This window comes from Mustela putorius, unplaced genomic scaffold (genome assembly GCF_011764305.1).
Source record: "Mustela putorius furo isolate JIRA1106 unplaced genomic scaffold, ASM1176430v1.1 tig00000561_pilon_pilon_pilon, whole genome shotgun sequence".
NCBI lineage: Eukaryota > Metazoa > Chordata > Mammalia > Carnivora > Mustelidae > Mustela > Mustela putorius.
The window spans coordinates 743044-762936 of record NW_025421415.1 but is presented as its reverse complement, the minus strand read 5'-3'; the positions used below and the strand labels follow the sequence as shown (position 1 = coordinate 762936).

At 41.3% G+C, this 19893-nt stretch overlaps 1 long non-coding RNA gene across 1 annotated transcript; it reads right to left on the bottom strand.

Annotated features, from left to right (window-relative positions):
• Nucleotides 1-3405: 3405 nt before the first annotated feature.
• LOC101673415 lies at nucleotides 3406-19893 on the bottom strand. The gene is made up of 3 exons (XR_200102.3): nucleotides 19140-19893; nucleotides 13306-13406; nucleotides 3406-4421 (listed from the first exon to the last, which is right to left on the bottom strand). It is a non-coding gene; the product is annotated as an uncharacterized LOC101673415 (long non-coding RNA).

Sequence of the window (19893 nt, the reverse complement as noted above, 5' to 3'; positions counted from 1 at the left end):
GCTCTACGTGGTTCTGTTGCTTATGGTTACTTAGCTTCTCTGAGTCCCAATATCCTTGTCCATAAAATATTTCCTATGGTCATTATAAGACTTAGAAAAATGTACAGTTGGTTAATTCCAGTGTGGTAGGTCTTCAAAGGGCAACCATTATTACCATGTCAGGACTCTGTGAATTTTCCTAGACAATTTTTGTTGTTATAGTAATGTCAGATTTGTGGTGACCAAAGATTTTCAAGAAGTAGAACGGACAGAAACGTCCTTGGCTCTGTCTCTGGCCACGTAAGGAAGCTTGGCTTGGATTGCATCACCTAAAAGTATAGTTTGGGGTCTCTCTCCGGGAAAGCTGGTGTTTTCAACATTCCTATAGAATGGGATCAGCAGCCCCATGAGCTTAGGGATTTTGGCCTTCTTACTGCCCATTTTGGGGTTTGAACAGACCCTTTCACTTCTCATTATGAGCGTGTAGGTCACTGATGGTTTCTGAAGCCAAGGTTTGAATCCCCAGCCTTTGGGATTCAGGGCTTAGACCTGATCCAAACTGATTTAGTAGTAGAGTTTTTAAAGAGTTTATAAAGAGGGAACTAGTTCTTGGAAATTTATAATTCTGAGAAAATGGCCTTTTTAGGATTGCTGATCAGGGTTTATGGAATGTTCCCTCTCTTCCTCTACCACCCCAACACATACATTCTTGGAAATGTGATCTTTTTATATAATTACATAGAAAAGCATTCTTCAAGAAATTAATCATCTTCTCTAAGTTGATTTTAAGACTACAGAAGGGGAAGAGCATATAAAGAGGACATTTATTTTGCAGTTTATCAAAGTGTGAAGTATCATGTCAGTCCTCCAATATCCTCTCCCTCTTCCTCCCTCCTTTCCTTCTTCCTTCCTTGTTTCCATAAAAATCTTTTGTTTTAGGGCCAGCCATGCATTGATGATATTTACAGACCCAAGACATAGTAACTGAACTGAAGAAGAATGGAAAATTCTTTTTTTAGTTCTACTGGAATGAGAGACAGGTCAAACTCAAGTAGACTCTAGTACACAGATTGTGGTCAATTATTCTTACTATTTTGGATGAATAAGGGTCTTGGGAACTTAGGATCCAAGGAGCAGTAAGATAGTATCTACACCCAAGAATTAGAGAATCTAATTGGGAGACATTAGATGAGAGGATTATATTAGAGGATTGAGAGGATTATATTAGAAAACCAACCGAAAAGAGATGAGACCAATCTTACAGAATAAGGAGTCAATAAATTTTAGGAGAAAGAGAAGTGGAAGGCAAGAGTGAGGGAGGGAAGGTGGAAAGGAGGGATGAAGAAAGGGAGTCTGCTTCTCCCTCTCCCTCTGTGCTCTCTCTCAAGCAAATAAATAAAATCTTTTTTTAAAAAATTGACTCTACCTTCAGTAGGAAAACCTATTTAAAAAATGATAAAGATAATTCCATGAGGACCGTATCAAATCTTTCATGGTTTGAAAAATCCCAGTTATATCTCTCAACATGTATCTTGCCATTCAAATTGGGTTAGTCCTCATATTCCTTTCAGGGATGGCTCATCCTGTTCTCCAAGGAAGTGAGGGAGGAACTGAGGGAGAGGGAGGGAGGAAGGGAGGGAAGATCTTATAAAAGAGCATATATTAAATGACACATGAGGGGCACAGATAGTTCTTTAGGAATTTAGAGAAGATTCCAGGCCATGGGCTACTCTGAGAAAACTCCTGAATCATGTGGCGAGGCACAGGTCATGTCAAATAGTCAAACAAAACCAGAGGCCTCTGTTTTTAGCCAACAACAAAATTTCTAAGAGATAAACACTTCTCAGGCAACAATCTACAAAATATGAATTCTTCTGAATTGCTAGACTTTCCTGAGTTTCTTGAAGTAGCAAGGTAATGTAAGACCCTAAAAACCACTGCCTCTTGGTGTCTTAAACCATGTATCCTTACAACATAAGCCTAAGATCTGCCTGTGTCGTTGGTGCTCTGCGCCTGAAGGAGACACCAAGGCATGCCCAGAAAAGGGGCTCAGCTGCCCTCCTCATAGAAGGGAAGACAGAGAGGCACTCCTTGTTTACCTCCTCTAAGCTGGGGCTTCCATGAGGACCCTATCAAATCTTTCCTTTCTCTCCATGCAGGGTTGTAAGTTCTTGAACTAGCAGCTGTATAAGTAGCAATTTCTTAGATGAGTCCTAACTTCACCTCTTTTGGATGCTCACGTTCATATCTGAATCCCTTGATATTCCAGGTCCCATATGAGGAAAAACATCTCCAACTCTAAGTCTTCCATTTACCTATTGGCCGGCACTGTTGGTTCTTGTCCAAATACGTTTTCAGGATGAAGTGGGATCAAATATTCTTTTCCATTTAGGGCAAGAGAGGGGAAGGCATTCCTAGATCTCATCACATTTGAGAAAATAAGATGATAGTGAAGCTGGACCTGGAAATATGAGGCCCTATGGAAAGTATATCATTTGGTATCCCTTCAGACGGATACAGGCTTTGTGTATCTGTTTAATCTTTATGTAACAGGGGTGAGGAGATACTGGTTTTTTGTTAATAAGAGGCGTACCTCTCTTTCTTAGTGTTCCATTAAGACTTGATCACATGTGAAGTACACAAAATTACTTCTTTTCCTTTTTTTACTTATTCCTAACAGTCTAGGAATTTTCCCATTCTGAACTAATTTCTTGGGAAGCATATTAAATTATCTAAGCTTCAGATAAAAAAAAAATAATCACTTATTCTCAGGGAGCAGCGCTCTTGGGCAGCGGTACTGGGCAGGCAGACCTTCAGGAGGAGGGACTTTGAAAGTTCACTTGAGAAGCTGTCTACTTTGTGGAAAAAACAGGACCTATTTATATTTTACTAGTGTGAACTGCAATCTGGATAGCGACCCATGTTAAGGCATGCCAGTTTTACTAGTTCATTATGCCCAGTTGGCCCGCCACGGGACACCCACCTCTCTGCCTACTGGTGATCTCTCTGTCAAATAAATAAATAAATCTTAAAAAAAAAAAAAAAAAAAAGTTACCTTTGGTCCAGTAGGGGCAGGACAAATCGCACCTTTGCCCTTGGAAAACCACTTGTTATCCCTCTGTTGCCTTCCAGACCCTACACCTGCACATGATCTGTCCTCTTTTTTCTCTGACGTTACCTCCTATCTGCCTCGTTCACTCTCTGGCTCTAGGGAGGATCTTGCTGTTTCTTCAGAGTTTTTTGGGGCCTGGAATACTGGTCCCAGATTTCCATGGGGTTCATTCTCTTACTTCACCTATGTGTCTATTCAAGTGTCACCAAAATGGGGAGGTTTTTCCTATCCCCTCCTTCTAAGCACACTGCCAGCCTCTCAATCATGATCCTCTGATTTTCTTTTATCATCAGTTTCTGATGTGATAGCACATGTATATTTAGTTTTGTTGACTGTTTTATCCACTAGAATACGAACTCACCTAGGGCAGGATGTTCATCTGTATGACTGTATGCCTAGGACCTATCTCTAGAGTCCAAAGCAGATGAACTGAGGAACAGAGCAAGGAATTAAGATAAGGAATATGGCACGCAGTTACCTAAAGGACTTACAGCCCCACATTAAGGGCAATTCAGAGCCACCAGTTAGAAGGGAAAACAAGGGGCATGGAGGTATTTGAGGGCAAGTCTCAGGCTCCATAGTAGGGGGGGATAGCAATCTATATTTTTGCATAAATAACTAAATGCCTCAAATTACGAGTTGGGATTACAAAATTTCCAATATCCTCTCTAGTTCTAAAATTGTATGGGTCTATAAAATCCCACAAGCGTCATCAATTTGGTAAAACAGGATCCCTTGGGGATTCCTAGAAGATCCTAAACTAGGGGAATTCTGTCAAGAGCCTACGGACAAGACAGAATGTTTAGCAAAGGGGTAGGCTTGTCCCTTTTTTCTTTTCCACTGGAAAGAATAAGAAAAACATAATAAGGAGTCAGAGTGTTTCAATAGTGGAAACTAGGAGAAATCACGGAAGGTGTGCTCTGTACTTTCCAAAGCGCCCTGTTGGCAAGCGTGTAGAGAAGTTGGAGAGTGAAGAGCTGTCACCAGGGCCCCAGGCAAAGCTGCAGAGAAGGTCAAGCCTACATTCTGCATTCCAACCCACCCCTTCCTTTCTGAGTCCACTTTTCACCCCAGTTATTGGACTCTAGCTATTGAGTTTCCTTGTGCTGCCATTTGCCTTCTAAATCATTCCTCTCCTTGACCGCTCTACTGCTCCGCACAGAGATTTGTCTTGTTGCCTTGTCATCCAGCTAGAGTTCCCATCTCCTGGGTGCTGATGGCAGCCCAAATGATGAAAAACACTTCTAGAACAGTGACCACGAGGCCCACAGAACATCTACAGTTTGAAACAAATGGTCCAGTGTCGTCTTCTTACATGGTCTTCTAGGACCTGAAATGGAGGGATAAAAACTGTAGTCTCAGACATGTTCTTCTGTGTACACACATACGCACCTGCGTGCACACCGCCCTCCCCGCCCAACTCACACACACACCCTGTTTCTCTGTCAGGTTACCCTGGAGGCTAGGAGACAGCAAACAAAACCTCGCTTTGGTAGAAATCCCAAGTGCGCAGCCTCATGCATGCTTATCTCAATACCCATGGGTTTGTAGGTACAATCTTTTGAGACTTTTCTAATCAGACCAGTCTAGCAAATAAAGGTTTTCAGACAAAGCAATTTTCTAACCGGGGTCTTATGGCACAGACTGCAGAAAAACGTCCTCTGATTTAACACAACAGTTGAATAGTAAGACTCCCTTAGGGTCACCTTGACATGGAGCCAGAGCAGAGACCCTCATTTTCACTGTGCCATTAAAGGATTTTATCCTTAATCCAGGATCTCAGGGGTAAGTGTGAGTTCCCAATGTCCTGACAAGCAGCTGCTGATGATTCCTGCGCCCATGTAAGTGCCTACCCTGGAGAGTTTTGGGGTTACTGAGGGGTGAGGATCCTATGAAAACACTGAGCTGTTAATTTGTCTCGGAGCCCTCATAATTTGCTGTATAAATGATCAGAATGACATCATTTTATGTCCCCTAAGATGGTGAAGTTTGAGAGGGGCTGTTATTAAAAAGTGAGGCCAATGTCCAGTAGGGCCAGCCCGGACACAAGGGGGAAGTGAGTTTCTGCGGAGCCTGCAACAGCGACTCAAATCTAGTGCAACTGGGAGCATGAGCAGTGAACACGGGACAGCACCGTATCATTTATCTTGGATTTAAAGTAGACCTATGGTCAGACTTTGCAGGAATAGGACCCAGGAACCTGCATTTTTTTAATGGATACCCCAGGTGACTGTGAGGCCCAGCTAGCCAGACCGGAGATCACTTCCTATATAAAGGCCTCCTCTAGGGGAGTAGACAAGGGCTGGAGGATGTATGTGCTGATCCCTAGAAAATACGGGAAATCTCTCCAGGAGGTCTGCAAGGGGCAGACTGCCAGATGCAAGAGGTCTTGACCAGCTGTGGCGCAGGAGTGGGACAGTCTTAAGTGGATTTTTTTCTTTTTTAAGATTTTATGTATTTATTTGAGAGAGAGAGCACAAGCAGAGGAGTGGGGCAGAGGGAGAGGGAGAGAAAGAATCTCAAGCAGACCCCGGGCTGAAAGGAGAGTCTGATGTGAGGCTTGATCACAGGACCCTGGGATCATGACCTGAGCCACAGGCAGATGCTTAACTGACTGAGCCACTCAGACATTGCTATATTTTGAAATCAATATGTAATTTCTGAAAATCTAAACTCCTTTCAGACATTTCATTGGGATTGTATAGAAACAACAGGCCAATTTGGGACAACAGATATGTTAGCAATATTGAATTTTTAAATCTGTGAACAAAGTTTATTCCTGTGTTTTTAGGTCTTCAATTTCTCTCAGCAATGTTTTGTAGTTTTCAGTGTAAAAGTCTTACATGCATTTGTTCAATTTTTTCTAAGTAGTATCTTGTTCTTGATGCTATTATAAAATATTTTCAAATTTTTACTTTGCAATTATTCACTGCTAAGACATAGAAATGCAATTTATTTTTGTGTTTTGACCTTGCATACTAAGACCATGCAAAATTCACTGATTTAAGCTTGAAATCAGGCAACATGATGCCCCAAGCTTTATTTTTCTTTTTCAACATTTCCTTAGCAATTCAGGGTCTCTTCTGGTTCCATACACATTTTAGGATTGTTTGCTCCAGCACTTTGAAAAATGCTGGGGGAATTTCGATCGGGATGGCACTGAAAGTATAGATTGCTCTAGGCGGTACAGACATTTTAACGATGTTTATTCTTCTGATCCAGGAACTTGGAATGCTCTTCCATCTTTTTGTGACTTCTTCAGTTTCTTTCATGAGTGTTCTATAGTTCCTCAAGTACAGATCCTTTACCTCTTTGGTTAGGTTTTTTCCCACGTATCTTATGATTCTTGGTGCTATAGTAAATGGAATCAACTCTCCCTTTCTGAATCAATTTCCCTTTCTGTATTTTCATTGTTAGTGTATAAGAAAGAAACTGATTTCTGCACATTGAGTTTGTATCCTGACATATTACTGAATTGCTGTATGAGTTCTAGTAGTTTGGGATGGAATCTTTGGGTTTTCCATATAAAGTATCATGTCATCTGTGAAGAAACAGAGTTTGACTTCTTCTTTGCCAATCTGAACACCTTTTATTTCTCTTTGTTGTCTGATTGCTGTTGCTAGGACTTCTGATACTATGTTGAACAAGAGTGGTGAGAGTGGGCATCCTTGTCATGTTCCTGATCTCAAAGGGAAGGTGATCAGCTTTTCCCCATTGAGGATGATATTCACTGTGGGTTTTTCATAGATATATTTTATGAAGTTGAGTAATGTTCCCACTACCCCTATACTCTGAAGACTTTTAATCAGGAACGGATGCTGTATTTTGTCAAATGCTTTTTCTGCATCAGTTGAGAGGACCATGTGGCTCTTCTCTCTTCTCCTGTTGATTTGTTCTATCATGACTTATTTGAGAATGTTGAACCACCCTTGCATCCCAGGGATAAATCCCACCGGTCATGGCGGATAATCTTTTTAATGTACTATTGGATCCTATCAGCTAGGATCTTATTGAGAATCTTGGCATCCATATTCATCAGGGATATTAGTCTGAAATTTTCCTTTTTGATGGGGTCTTTGGGTTTGGGGATAAGGGTAATTCTGGCTTTACTACAAAGCTGTGATCACCAAGACAGCATAGTACTGGCACAAAAACAGACACACAGACCAGTGGAACAGAGAGTCCAGATATGGACCCTCAACTCTATGGTCAAATAATCTTTGACAAAGTAGGAAAAAATATCCAATGGAAAAACGACAGTCTCTTCAATAAATGGTGCTGGGAAAACTGGACAGCTATGTATAGAAGAATGAAACTCGACCATTCTATTAAACCATACACAAAGATAAACTCAAAATGGAAGACCTCAATGTGAGGCAGGAAACTATCAAAATCCTAGAGGAGAAAATAGGTAGTAACCTCTTCGACATCAGCCACAGCAACTTCTTTCAAGACATGTCTCCAACAGCAAAGGAAATAAAAGCAAAAATGAACTACTGGGACTTCATCAAGAAAACAGCTTCTGCACAGCAAAGGAAACAGTCCACAAAACAAAGAGGCAACCCACAGAATTGGAGAACATATTTGCAAATGACACTATAGACAAAGGGCTGATATCCAAGATTTATAAAGAATTCCTCAAACTCAACACCCAAAATACAGATAATCACATCAAAAAATGGGCAGAAGATATGAACAGACAATCCTCCAAAGAAGACATACAAATGGCTAATAGACACATGAAAAAATGTTCATCATCATTAGCCATCAGGAAAATTCAAATCAAAACCTCACTGAGATATGACCTTGCACCAGTTAGAATGGCCAAAATTAACAGGACAGGATACAAGTGTTGGAGAGGATGTGGGGAAAGGGGAACCCTCTTCCACTGTTCGTTGGGAATGCAATTTGGTGCAGCCACTTTGGAAAACAGTGTGGAGATTCCTTAAGAAATTAAAAATAGAGCTTCCCTATGACCCTGCAATTGCACTACTGGATATTTACCCCAAAGATACAGATGTAGGGAAAAGAAGGGACATCTGTAGCCCAATGTTCATAGCTGCAATGGCCACAATCACCAAACTGTGGAAAGAGCCAAGATGCCCTTCAACAGACAAATGGATAAATAAGATATGGTCCATATATACAATGGAGTATTATGCCTCCATCAGAAAGGATGAATACCCAACTTTTGTATCAACATGGATGGGACTGGAGGAGATTATGCTGAGTGAAGAAAGTCAGCAGAAAGTCGATTATCATGTGGTTTCACTTACTTGTGGAGCATAACAAGTAGAATAACACGAAAGACATGGGGAGATGGAGCGGAGAAGTAAGTTGGGGGAAATCAGAGGGGGAAACAAACCATGAGAAACTGTGAACTCTTAGAAACAAACTGAGGGTTTTGGAGAGGAGGAGGTGAGGGGTTGGGTGAACCTAGTGGTGGGTATTATGGAAGGCTCGTATTGCATGCAGCACTGGGTGTGGTGCATAAACAATGAATCTCAGAACACTGTAAAAATTAAATAAAATTAATTTTTAAAAATTCACTGATTAATTCTAGTAGGTTACTTTGTAGATTCTTTAGGATTTTCTTTGTAAATCATCATGTCATCTCTGAATAATGACAACTTTATTCTTTTCCAAGTTGCAGGCACTTTATTGCTCTTGCTTGCATTAATACACTGGCCAGGAATTCCATTACAATTTAAATTATAGCGATTAGATGGCACATCCTTGCTTTATTCCTCATCTTAATCTCAAGGAAAACCATAAAAATTTTTGCCATTATGTAGAATGTACGCTTTTCTAACATGCTTATCTGGTTAAAAATGTTTCTTTTTGCCCTGATGGTTAAAAGTTTTACTCACAAATGGATATTAAGTTTTGTCAAATGCTTCTACTGTATCTGTTAACATAATCATATGCTTTTCTATTTTATTGTCTTATTGTGGTATATCCTATTGAAAGATTTTAAAATTATAAAAAACAACCTTGTGGCCCTGAAATAAACCCCACTTGGTAAGTATGTATTATTCTCTGTAGTGCCAACTTCAGTTTGCTAAATTTTTATTAAAGATTTTTGGCTTCTATTTTCACAAGGAATATTTATCTACAGTTTTTTCTTTTTATGTATTTATCTGGTTTTAAAACCAGGGAAGTAAAATAAATTAGGAAATATTCTCTCCACCTTGATTTTCTGAGTTTCTATGAAATCAGCATCATTTCTGAAATGTGTGATAGAGTTAACCAGTGAAGCTATTTTTATCTGAAGTTTACCTAAAGTTTTAAAAAAATCATTAGTTCAGTTTATATGTTAGATATAGGATTCTATGATATAAATATGGTTATTCAGATTTTCTGTTTCTTATTGTGTCAATTTTGGCAATTTATGTCTTCTAAGAAATGTGTTCATTTTTTGTAAAGTTGTCAAATTTATTGTCAAAGAATTCTTCACAGTATTCTATTATCATTTTAATTGGCCATAGGATCTATAGTGAAAATGACTATTTCATTGCTGATATAGATTTTTAAAAAATTTTTTTCTTGATCAGCCTGGCATTTACCAATTTTACAAATCTTTTCCAATATCTAGATTTTCCCTCCCATAGATTTTTATCTATGGTTTATTTTTTTTTTCATTGATTTCTGGTCTTTTTTAAAATTTCAAATACATTTTTATTGATATAATTATATTTGTATTTTTTATTTTTAAAATATTAGATTTCTGTTCTTATTCATTATTTTACTCCTTCTATTTACCTCGGGTTTAAATGCTTCTCTTTTTATAGCTTCTTAATGTGGAAACTTATATAAATGATTTTAAACTTCTTTTCTAATATAAGCATTAAAATCTAAACGTTTGTCACTTGGCATTGTTGCTGCTGCATTCCACAGATGCTGATATACCGTGTTTTCACTGTTTTTCTTTTCTTTTCTTTTTAAAGATTTTATTTATTTGAGAGTGAGCCAGCACAAGCAGTTGGAGTGGCAGGCAGAAGGAGAAGCAGGCTCCCCACTGCACAGGGAGCCCAATGCAGGGTTCGGTCCCAGGACCCTGAGATCATGACCTGAGCCGACGGCAGACACTTAACCAACTGAGCCACCCAGACACCCCTCACTTTAAAAGGTAAAAATAAAGCTTTTTTTCTCATTCCCTTTGTAGTTTCTTCTTTAAACAGAATATACACACACAAACATATAAGAATAAAAAGAAATGGCATTATATTCTATCTGTAACCTGCTTTCAGACTTAACAGTAAATCAAGAACACCTTTCTGATCATTTTCTGCAATATCATTTTTCATGCAATTTAGTACATTACAGATCTTTGTACAAAATTTATTTAAACTAGGCCTCTATTTTTGGATAACTTAGTTGTTCCCATTTTTTTCAGTTACATATTGTTGTGATAAATATCCTCATATAGTAGCTTTTGTGTAACTAAGAGATTTTTTTCATTGTATAGTTTTCTAAAAGTGGCATTGATATATATGGGGATCCACTTTCAAGGCACTTTCCCATTTTGATACTGACTTCTTGGACCTGAGCCTGTATTTTTTGCATGGTTCATTTTTTCCTACAGAGTTGATGTGGTCTGTGGGCTGCATCAGCCCTCAGGCACAGCAATTTGGCATTCACAGAGGTGAAAAATAGTCAACTGCCAACATCCAAGATTGCAGGGGAAAGGTCTTATATCCACATCTGGATTTTCAGGTTCTCCTGGTTAAGTGGGAATCTGGCAACACTAAACCAACATTCCTACATGATAAGACTTAGTGGGAAAGGAGTAATTACTTTAGATAGGGCAGTCTCTTTCCATGTTGTCATAGTTCTTAGTCTGTACCTCTTGATTAGGACATGGCTTGACTCTTAGAGGATTTGGGTTCATCACCCCTGATCTGGTAGGACAGAACCTACGAGAAAGCTCACACCAGTCATATGCAGGCAAACCCTGGCTTACCAAACCATGTGACCTTTCCCAGTGCACAGGACACCTCCTTGCACTTCATTCTCTAAGAAATTCTAGAGCTCCACCTGGTAACCTATCAGATTTGTCCTTCTGAAACAAAAATCTGTTCTTCGGAGTTAGAGAACAGAGATCGTCTTCTCTGTGCTTTAATACACATGAGTTTTTCTAGGCAAACATTATCTCTAATACTATGCAAATGTAATGTACCCACATCACGGCTCTCAGATTTTCTGGGTCTTGGTTTACTGAAGATACAGCCCTCCCCTACCAGCAGTTTTTAACTCATGGCAGTTATGTTAGGATCAAATTTTGAATGTGGCATGATTGCCGTCTCTTCCCCTCCCCTAGCCAGCCAAAGGGAATTCTCTAATTACCAGATCAATCTCCCTATTATTTTTCTTCCTACAAAGAGGAATTTTTTTTTTTTTTTTCTGCTACAGGAGAGGTAAAGTTCATATGCATGCTGAAGCGATACAGAAAATAGTGAGGACAGACAGAAAGAGGAGAATGATGTGTTGAGAGCAATTTTGGGGAATTGTGAATGGAAGGGCTCTGCACTGGCACCAATGTGAGGGAGACAGGAAGAAGAAGAAAAGAGATTTGAATACATATGGTCTTTGGATCTGGATTCCCTTTATGGTTCCCAGGGAACCTAAAGAAGGGGTTTGAGTTACTGAAATTACTTTTGGTTGTAGGAAGCTGTTTTCTTGACTGCAGTTCTGTTCGGAGACCAAACTGTCTCTGGCCCGGGTTTATAAGGTTACACAGGCTTGTGGATACATTTTCCTTGTTCATATCCTTCTTACATTGTGCTATGGTTATATTAATTTGCTCTTTGTGAGACACCAAGTACCGGACACCTGTTTAAACAGATTTAAGATTGTTCCTTCTGGCTGGAAGTTTTGTTGTGTACCCTCTTCAAAAAAAAAAAAAAAAAAAAAAAAAAAGTCCAAAACAGAGACAACTGAGACATAGATTTCTGTTCTCCTTTTCTGTTTAGATTTCTGATTCTACAGTTTTCCTGAGGTGGGGAGTCCACATTAAAGGTCATAATGCTTCTGGCTCTAGGGTTGGATTTCTTAAACACATCCTCAGGTCAGCTGGAGGGCTAGAGTTTATTACTTTTTAAAAACCAAACCCCTGCCAAGTGAAAGGAGAGAAGGGCATGTTTAGATTAAAGTGCTTGATGTTCAAATTCTGTCGTTTGTTGACATTTTATTGCTCAATGCAGTTTTTTCCTATCCTTCAGGGCATTTTGCTTAATGGTTTCCCAGGAACACTGTGATGAGGCTTCAAAGCAAACCCTAGGTTTTAGCAACAATGCTCTTATTCCAGTTTATGTGAGTCACATGTCCAAAGCCTTGTACACATCTCAAGTTTTTCCCATAAACACTCATGCCCAGAAAATATGGGAAACCATGTTAACAAGCCATACTCGATGTCGCACACTAATATGCAAACAAACCAGGTTAATTCCAGCGTAATAGATTTTTGTGTCACTGGGAGGCAGAGGGGTATACCTACACTAGATGCTAGCTCTCCTAATGTCCTTCAACAGGATCTGTCACAGGGGTCTGATAGAGCTGGCTGTTGGGTACAAATCTGTCAGTAGGAATTGGCTAGGTAGCTGTGATGCCTTCAACATTCAATTATTACAAACACACCAACAAAATGATGTACAACACCAAGAAGTCTGTCCTTCACGATTATTTATTACCTGGGTCAAGAGGAATATGAGCCATTTATTACCTTTAAAGTGGTTCTCATCTGACTGACCCCCATATATGCTAGCAAAACATGGCTTCCTGAGGGGATATATTTTAGTACTTTTATAGTTGAAAAATGAACTGCTGATGCTTAGACCTGGCACTTAAAGTGGTGTCTAATTTCTCTCTTCCAATGATCTCCTTCTGGAGCTAATTCTTTCTCCCTCTTTCTCTGTTTGCACTGTATTGGGTGCCTGTCATGGCCAACCAGGTCAGTCTGAATGGGAGCTTTTCTCAGAAGGCAGCCCCACTCAAATGAGTAGAAAGAAGGAGAAGAAGAGATGACTGCCGTTCACTTACCTCTGTAAAGTTCCCTAGAGGTATGGTGAGCTCTCTTTCTCTGTACAGTTAAGAAACATAGTGACCCTTCTCACAAGTGCTGGCAGGTGGCCGACCTCTCAGGTCTCTCCTCAGAGTACCATGCTTTTCCTTTCCAGGTGTTTAGTACTAAAAAGCAGAAGAAATGGTGCTCTTACCTTCCAATAAGAAGATTTAATCACAGGTCATGTTGGCAGAGCCACTTCTGTGGTGATGGTTTCTACGGGTACAATCTTCCAGGAACGAACATCAGCCAGACCTGCAACGTTTAAGGAGACTGTGGGGTTTGAACTTGTGTTTTGGAAAATGCTAGTCCATGTCTGAAACTTCATCTGACAGGACTTTCTGCACTATGCATTGTGCAAGAGAAGACATTTGCAGCCCTGGTTTTTAATTTTCTTCTCTTTTGTGGGCAGAGAGACGGACCTCAATGTTATTTTAACTTTGTTTGCTCCGGGCAAGGAGATTTATTTAATTAGGTAGCCAATCCAGAAATTCTGTTGCTGCACATTTTGTGTCATACAGGCTGTGGTGTGTCTGGAAAACAGAAGGGGCATGGGAGAGGAAGCGCAGCCTTTGAAACTTGCCTAGAAGGAGGCTGAAGGATATTCAAATAAAGTATTTTTAAGGGTTCACTGGGCCGAGATGAATTCTAGCAAAATGGCGCTAGAAATCAGAGGTGTGATTTTTCTTAATTGTCATGATGTCAGTTTGGGAAGAAAGCATGGTTCAGAATTCCCTTGGAAAGTTGCTTTTGTAGATGCAAGCAGAAAGAAGGGCTTTCCATCCTCTCCTGACCACTCTGAAACTTAAGGATAAATGGCTTCTGTTGGAGACTTATCATGACAATCCAGCAAGGGTTGGGAATGTGACATCACAGGATTTTTTTCACAGACGTGTGTGCAAATCCAGATAAACCTGGAAGTCTGCAGCCAGGATGCCAGGCATCTGTTGAGATAAGGAACAAACAGAATGGAGCTTTTCTCCTTGCAGTCTCTATAGGTTTTGGAAACCGGCTGAGACTCTCTACATCTTGCATGTGGGTTGGGAGAGGCAGCCTCCATCAGTAACATAAGGAAGGACCAGCAACTCTGCAAGTCTACCAAATATTTACTCCCTGTACCTGCAGTTTACTGCCTGTAGCAAGTTTATGAAAATTTTAAATATGTTTATGTTTAAAAATACATGTCTTTCAATAGAGATGAATGCAAGGGAAATAAATCCTATAGAGATAAGTAATTTTAGTAATTTGCTTATGTGTTCTTGGTGCTAATTAACCTACATAGGGAGACAGATGATGTGAAGGAGAAACTGGAGGTGAGGGAAGGGAGTGTGAGTTAGTCACCTGTGAAAACAAGATTAGATTTTTTTAAAAGAGTTTATTTATTTATTTATTTCAGAGAAGGAGAGAGAGAGAGAGAGAGAGAGAGTGTGTGTGTGTGTGTGTGTGTGTGTGTGTGTGCGATCGTGCAAGTGAGCAGGGGTAGAAGCAGAGACTGAAGGGGAGGGAGAATCTTAAGCAAACTCCATGCCCAGAACTCAGAGCTTGATCTTAGGACCACACGATCATGACCTGAGCTGAAATCACGAGTCAGACACTGAACCAACTGAGCCACCCAGGTGCCTCTGAAAAACAAGATTGTTTGAGCAACGAGCAATAGAAGTGAAAAGAACCACCAAAAATCACTGGGGAGAGGAGCTTTATGTAAAACAAAAGTTCTCTTCACCTCTCATAAACTCTAATTTTCTTCAAACTCAGATATCACGCTCTACCTGTGTAGTAGGATGAGTTTTCCTCCATCATATACCACCTCTCTCTGCCCCACTGGCCCCACTCTTTCTCCCACCTAGCCAAGACCTTGTCCTTCTGTCTGGATCTTATGGGGCCTAAAGAACAGAATATGGCTTTTTGTGATGTAACTCAAGTTATGGAAGGAAATCAGGACGTAAGTTACGGGCAACATCCATAGTAGCACCATTCATCTTTGCTATGAGAAGACCTGTTGCCCTACCTACCTCCAACTGTAAGGTCCTAGGCCCCATCCTCACCTCCCCTTGCCTAGTGGGGCAAAGAGAGGAGGATAGCCCATGCTGAGTGCTGCAGCCAAGAGGAAACTGAACTTGGGATGGAGTGCAAGGCGAAGTAAAAGGAGGAAGACATAGGAGGAAGGTCAAGGAGTTTGTCCCTTAAGGTCATCTGAGAAGCAGCCACCAAAATGGGATTAGATGTGCAAGAGGTTCCTTGAGGAACATGACTATCTGAAAAATAAAGGGGGAGGGGCAGGAGGTGGCAGGGTAAACCTTCAGACTGGGGTGCAGGGCTGACACAGGGGAAGGAAAGAGGGAAGGGCAGAGGGGAATCATACAGGAACTCTCAGAATATGCCATATTGTGGAGAAAATGGTGCCAAGATAAAGGGGAGTCCCAGGCCACCACCATCCCTTAGAAGAGTCCCCCAGCTAATACCCCTGCTGTGCTCATTGTCCAAGAAAACCTGGGGAGAAGTGTGGCCCTGGGGTGAGCACCACAATGAAGTGGGAGGTGCGTCCCATAGAATCTTCTCAAGACAGCTCAGCAAGACTAACTTCACAGCCACAAGGAGGGACCCATGGTGCCGACACAGGCAAGGTCATGGTGAAGGTTCTAAGGGTCTAGGACCATGGCCCTGCATCTGGGCTAGAGCAAGAAGACAAGTGGGATTATACAGAGGACTCATTTCTCAATCTCTGCTCACTTGTTTATGGGTGAGAAAACCCTGCTCGGTCAAGTTCAGGGCAGACTGAACATTATACGAGATTCTCAGAGTTGGACCAGTCCAACTACTACCAATTGTAGGCTACCAGTCCTGTGGATACGTGATGTTGTGTGCAGATCTGGGAGGCTCCTTTTTATAATAGCATTACCTGGGGACTGGGGTAGCCAACCACTGTACCTGAGTTCATATGTCTGCCTTTATTAAATGCAGACCTTACAGGACACCTGCCTGGCCTCAGCCAAAGTCAAAGGGATTCCTCCCTCCTCTCAACAACACTGTCTCCTAAGCCCCCACCCCTATATTATATCTGTCTTGCACTTTACATATGTGTCTCTATGACTTGTCCCATCCTTGAAAGATAACGCACAATTTGAAGCTAACTATTGTCTTATACTTTGAATCAGTATTCTCTTGCATACATAGTTGTTTTGGGTTTTCACATCAGGTAAATAAAGGGAATGAGCAGTCAGTGGGGTAAGTGGGGGAAAAAAAACCCAAAGAAACATATGTATTTCAGCCCATTTACTTTTCAGGATTAGCAGTCACTTATAATAGAAGACTCAGATGTATTTCAACCAAGAAAAAGAATCAATATATACAATGTTGTCAATTTATATGATGCTATCTGTCATATATTTTTATTTAAAAAAACAAAGTATGAGGAAATAAGGACAAAGAAAGAAGGTGAAGTTGGCCTGGGTACAGCTACAAAAAAATGAAGCTAAGGATTGCTACTGAGATTGAATACAAACCTTACTCTTGACCTTTTCCTGGCAGGCAAGACAAAAAGGAAAACACAAGTTATATAAGGTTCTTATTAGCTAGTAAAAAGAAGCATGCCAGCTTTTCTGTACAAGCAGATTATTTTTCCCCCCTAGCACTAACTTTAAGAATTTCTTTTATGGTCCCTTATAAAGCCATTGACTTTTAAAATATAAAAGTTATATTTATAAAAATATAAAATATACGATGGTTTCAATTTTATAAAAAAAAACAAACCTTAAAAAATAATAGAAACTTCTTTTTTCTGTATGGTCATTTCTTATATTGATTTTTGATAAATGTCATAGTTCAGAGATGGCATTTCTTTGGGGATTTAGGATGGAGTTCAGCCCCCAGCAGGGAAATGAAGTTGAAGGATGATGTCTGGGCCTGTACCCTATAGAAGGGACCCTCGGAATGGTGGGATCCAGTTTGTAATGCCCACGGGCTAAGTAGCAATATGAGATTATTAGCAAACAAATGAAGTTGTATTAAAAGAGAATATTTTATCAAGATCAGAAGCTTTTGCACAGCAAAGGAAACAGTTAACAAAACCAAAAGACAACTGACAGAATGGGAGAAGATATTTGCAAACAACCTATCAGATAAAGGGCTAGTGGCCAAAATCTATAAGGAACTTATCAAACTCAACACCCAAAGAACAAAGAATCCAATCAAGAAATGGGCAGAGGACATGAACAGACATTTCTGCAAAGAAGACAAACAGATGGCCAACAGACACATGAAAAAGTGCTCCATATCACTCAGCATCAGGGAAGTACAAATAAAAACCACAATGAGATACCACCTCACACCAGTCAGAATGGCTAAAATCAACAAGTCAGGAAATGACAGATGCTGGCGAGGATGCGGAGAAAGGGGAACCCTCCTACACTGTTGGTGGGAATGCAAGTTGGTGCAACCACTCTGGAAAACAGCATGGAGGTTCCTCAAAATGTTGAAAATAGAACTGCCCTATGACCCAGCAATTGCACTATTGGGTATTTACCCTAAAGATACAAACGTAGTGACCCGAAGGGGAATGTGCACCCGAATGTTTATAGCAGCAATGTCCACAATAGCCAAACTATGGAAAGAACCTAGATGTCCATCAACAGATGAATGGATCAAGAAGATGTGGTATATATACACAATGGAATACTATGCAGCCATCAAAAGAAATGAAATCTTGCCATTTACGACAACATGGATGGAACTAGAGCGTATCATGCTTAGCGAAATAAGTCAAGCGGAGAAAGACAACTATCATATGATCTCCCTGATATGAGGAAGTGGTGATGCAACCTGGGGAGTTAGGGGGGTAGGAGAAGAAACTAGATGGGATCGGGAGGGAGACAAACCATAAGTGACTCTTAATCTCACAAAACAAACTGAAGGTTGCTGGAAAGATGGGGGTTGGGAGAAGGGTGGTGAGGTTATGGACATTGAGGAGGGTATGTGCTATGGTGAGTGCTGTGAAGTGTGTAAACCTGGTGATTCATATACCTGTACCCCTAGGGATAAAAATATGTTTATAAAAATTTTTTTAAAAATGTAAAAAAAAAAAAAAAGAGAGAGAGAGAATATAACCTTGGCTGTATTCTTTTTTAATTTGGCCCAACAGCTGGGTCCCAACAGTTAGATCTCAATTTGACACTGGGCCTTTATCGTAATAAATTCCATACACATGCAATGATCTAAAATTGACCCTGCTAAGACCCAAACAAGCGTTCCCAAGGAAAAATCCTCTGGTTTACCCATCCACTGAAGCACGAGACACAATGAAAGGAGCTGCTATTGTATTCTGAGATTCCTCGAGACTGGCCTAGGCTAATGTGCTCTCAAAGCTCCCTCGGGAGACAACCCTGACTGGAGATTAGTGTGTAGGAAGGTTCCTAACAGATGGCTCCCGGGGTCAGTTCCTGAGGAAGACAAGAGGAGGGGAGCGGAGCAGAAGGGAGGCAGAGGAGGGGCGCAAGACAAAGTGGAGGAGGAAGTGAAGTGAAAGCCAGCGGGGGCACTGGACCGGGCGTGCCTTTCTGGAGGTGCCTCTCGTTGGGGGAGGGGCTGGGGCCCTCGACCCCACCACTCACTGGATCCAAGCTCTCCTTCTGAGGCGATGTCCTCAGGAGTATTCCCTGAGGAAGCTACCACGTCAGGGCTCTGGGCCAGCCGCCGCCAATGAGGGGGGCTATGTCCCAGACTTTTGAAGGTGGTCCCTCACAACGGATCGGGGATTTTTCTAGGCGCCATGTCCCGAACTAGCAGAACACACTTTACTCCTGAAGCATGACTAAAATAATCTCCCAGACCTCCCGGTCTTTGTGACATGCGGCTTTATTCCCACAGCCTGGATGGATGCGCTTTCTTCTGTAGGATGAGCACCCCCACCCCGTTCGGTTTTCTCTTCGGCCGCTCCTACCCGAGGGCGGCTACAACCAGGGACCTAGTCGGTGAAGAGCTTATCTGACTCACTTCCGGAATTTGGAGGGACGGTCCATAAGCCGACGCAGCGGCTCATGAGCCGGGTTCTTTCTCTTCTCTTTGAGTCCCTTTTTGGCAGGTCACTTCCGGGCTTCTGGCTGCAGGAGTCACTGCTGTGTCCTAGAGCGGAAAGCACGCGCAGCAAACCAGGAAGGCCAGGCACGCTTCCTCCTCCCCAACACTTCCGGAAGCGCTGTAAGAGCGCTACCGGCTTCCCATTGGCCAGAGCCGAGTCACGTGACTGTACCTAGTTTCCGGGACTCCTAGGAAAGTCGTTTTATCTGAGAACATTTAGCTGGCTGCACTTAATTGGGAACAAAGAGAGAAAGGCTGTTGACTGGTAAGACAACCAGCACGGCCGCGCACGAGTCATAGAAATGAAATCCTTCCTCCCTTGGTCCTCATGGGCTGAAGGACGGCATGAAACAGACGCCATAGAAAGAAAACAAATACAGTTATAAAATATTCATGCGACTAGGGGCGCAGCATCGTAACAGAGAGCTCTGCTTTCCAGATTTCTCCTGTTGAACTCAGACTCTCCACATTTCATCAAGAGCAATATGCATTCATTACCCCAGATTTATGCTTGCCTTTCTGCCCCTTGGGACAGAGCTGTGCACGTGGTAGTCATTCGCAGTGTATGTGTTCGTGTGTGTCTGTGTGTGTGTTGTGTAAACAAAGGAGCGTCTTTGGCGTACAATATAGCACTGCACTGTGTCCTCACGTCATAAAATCATGAAGTCGT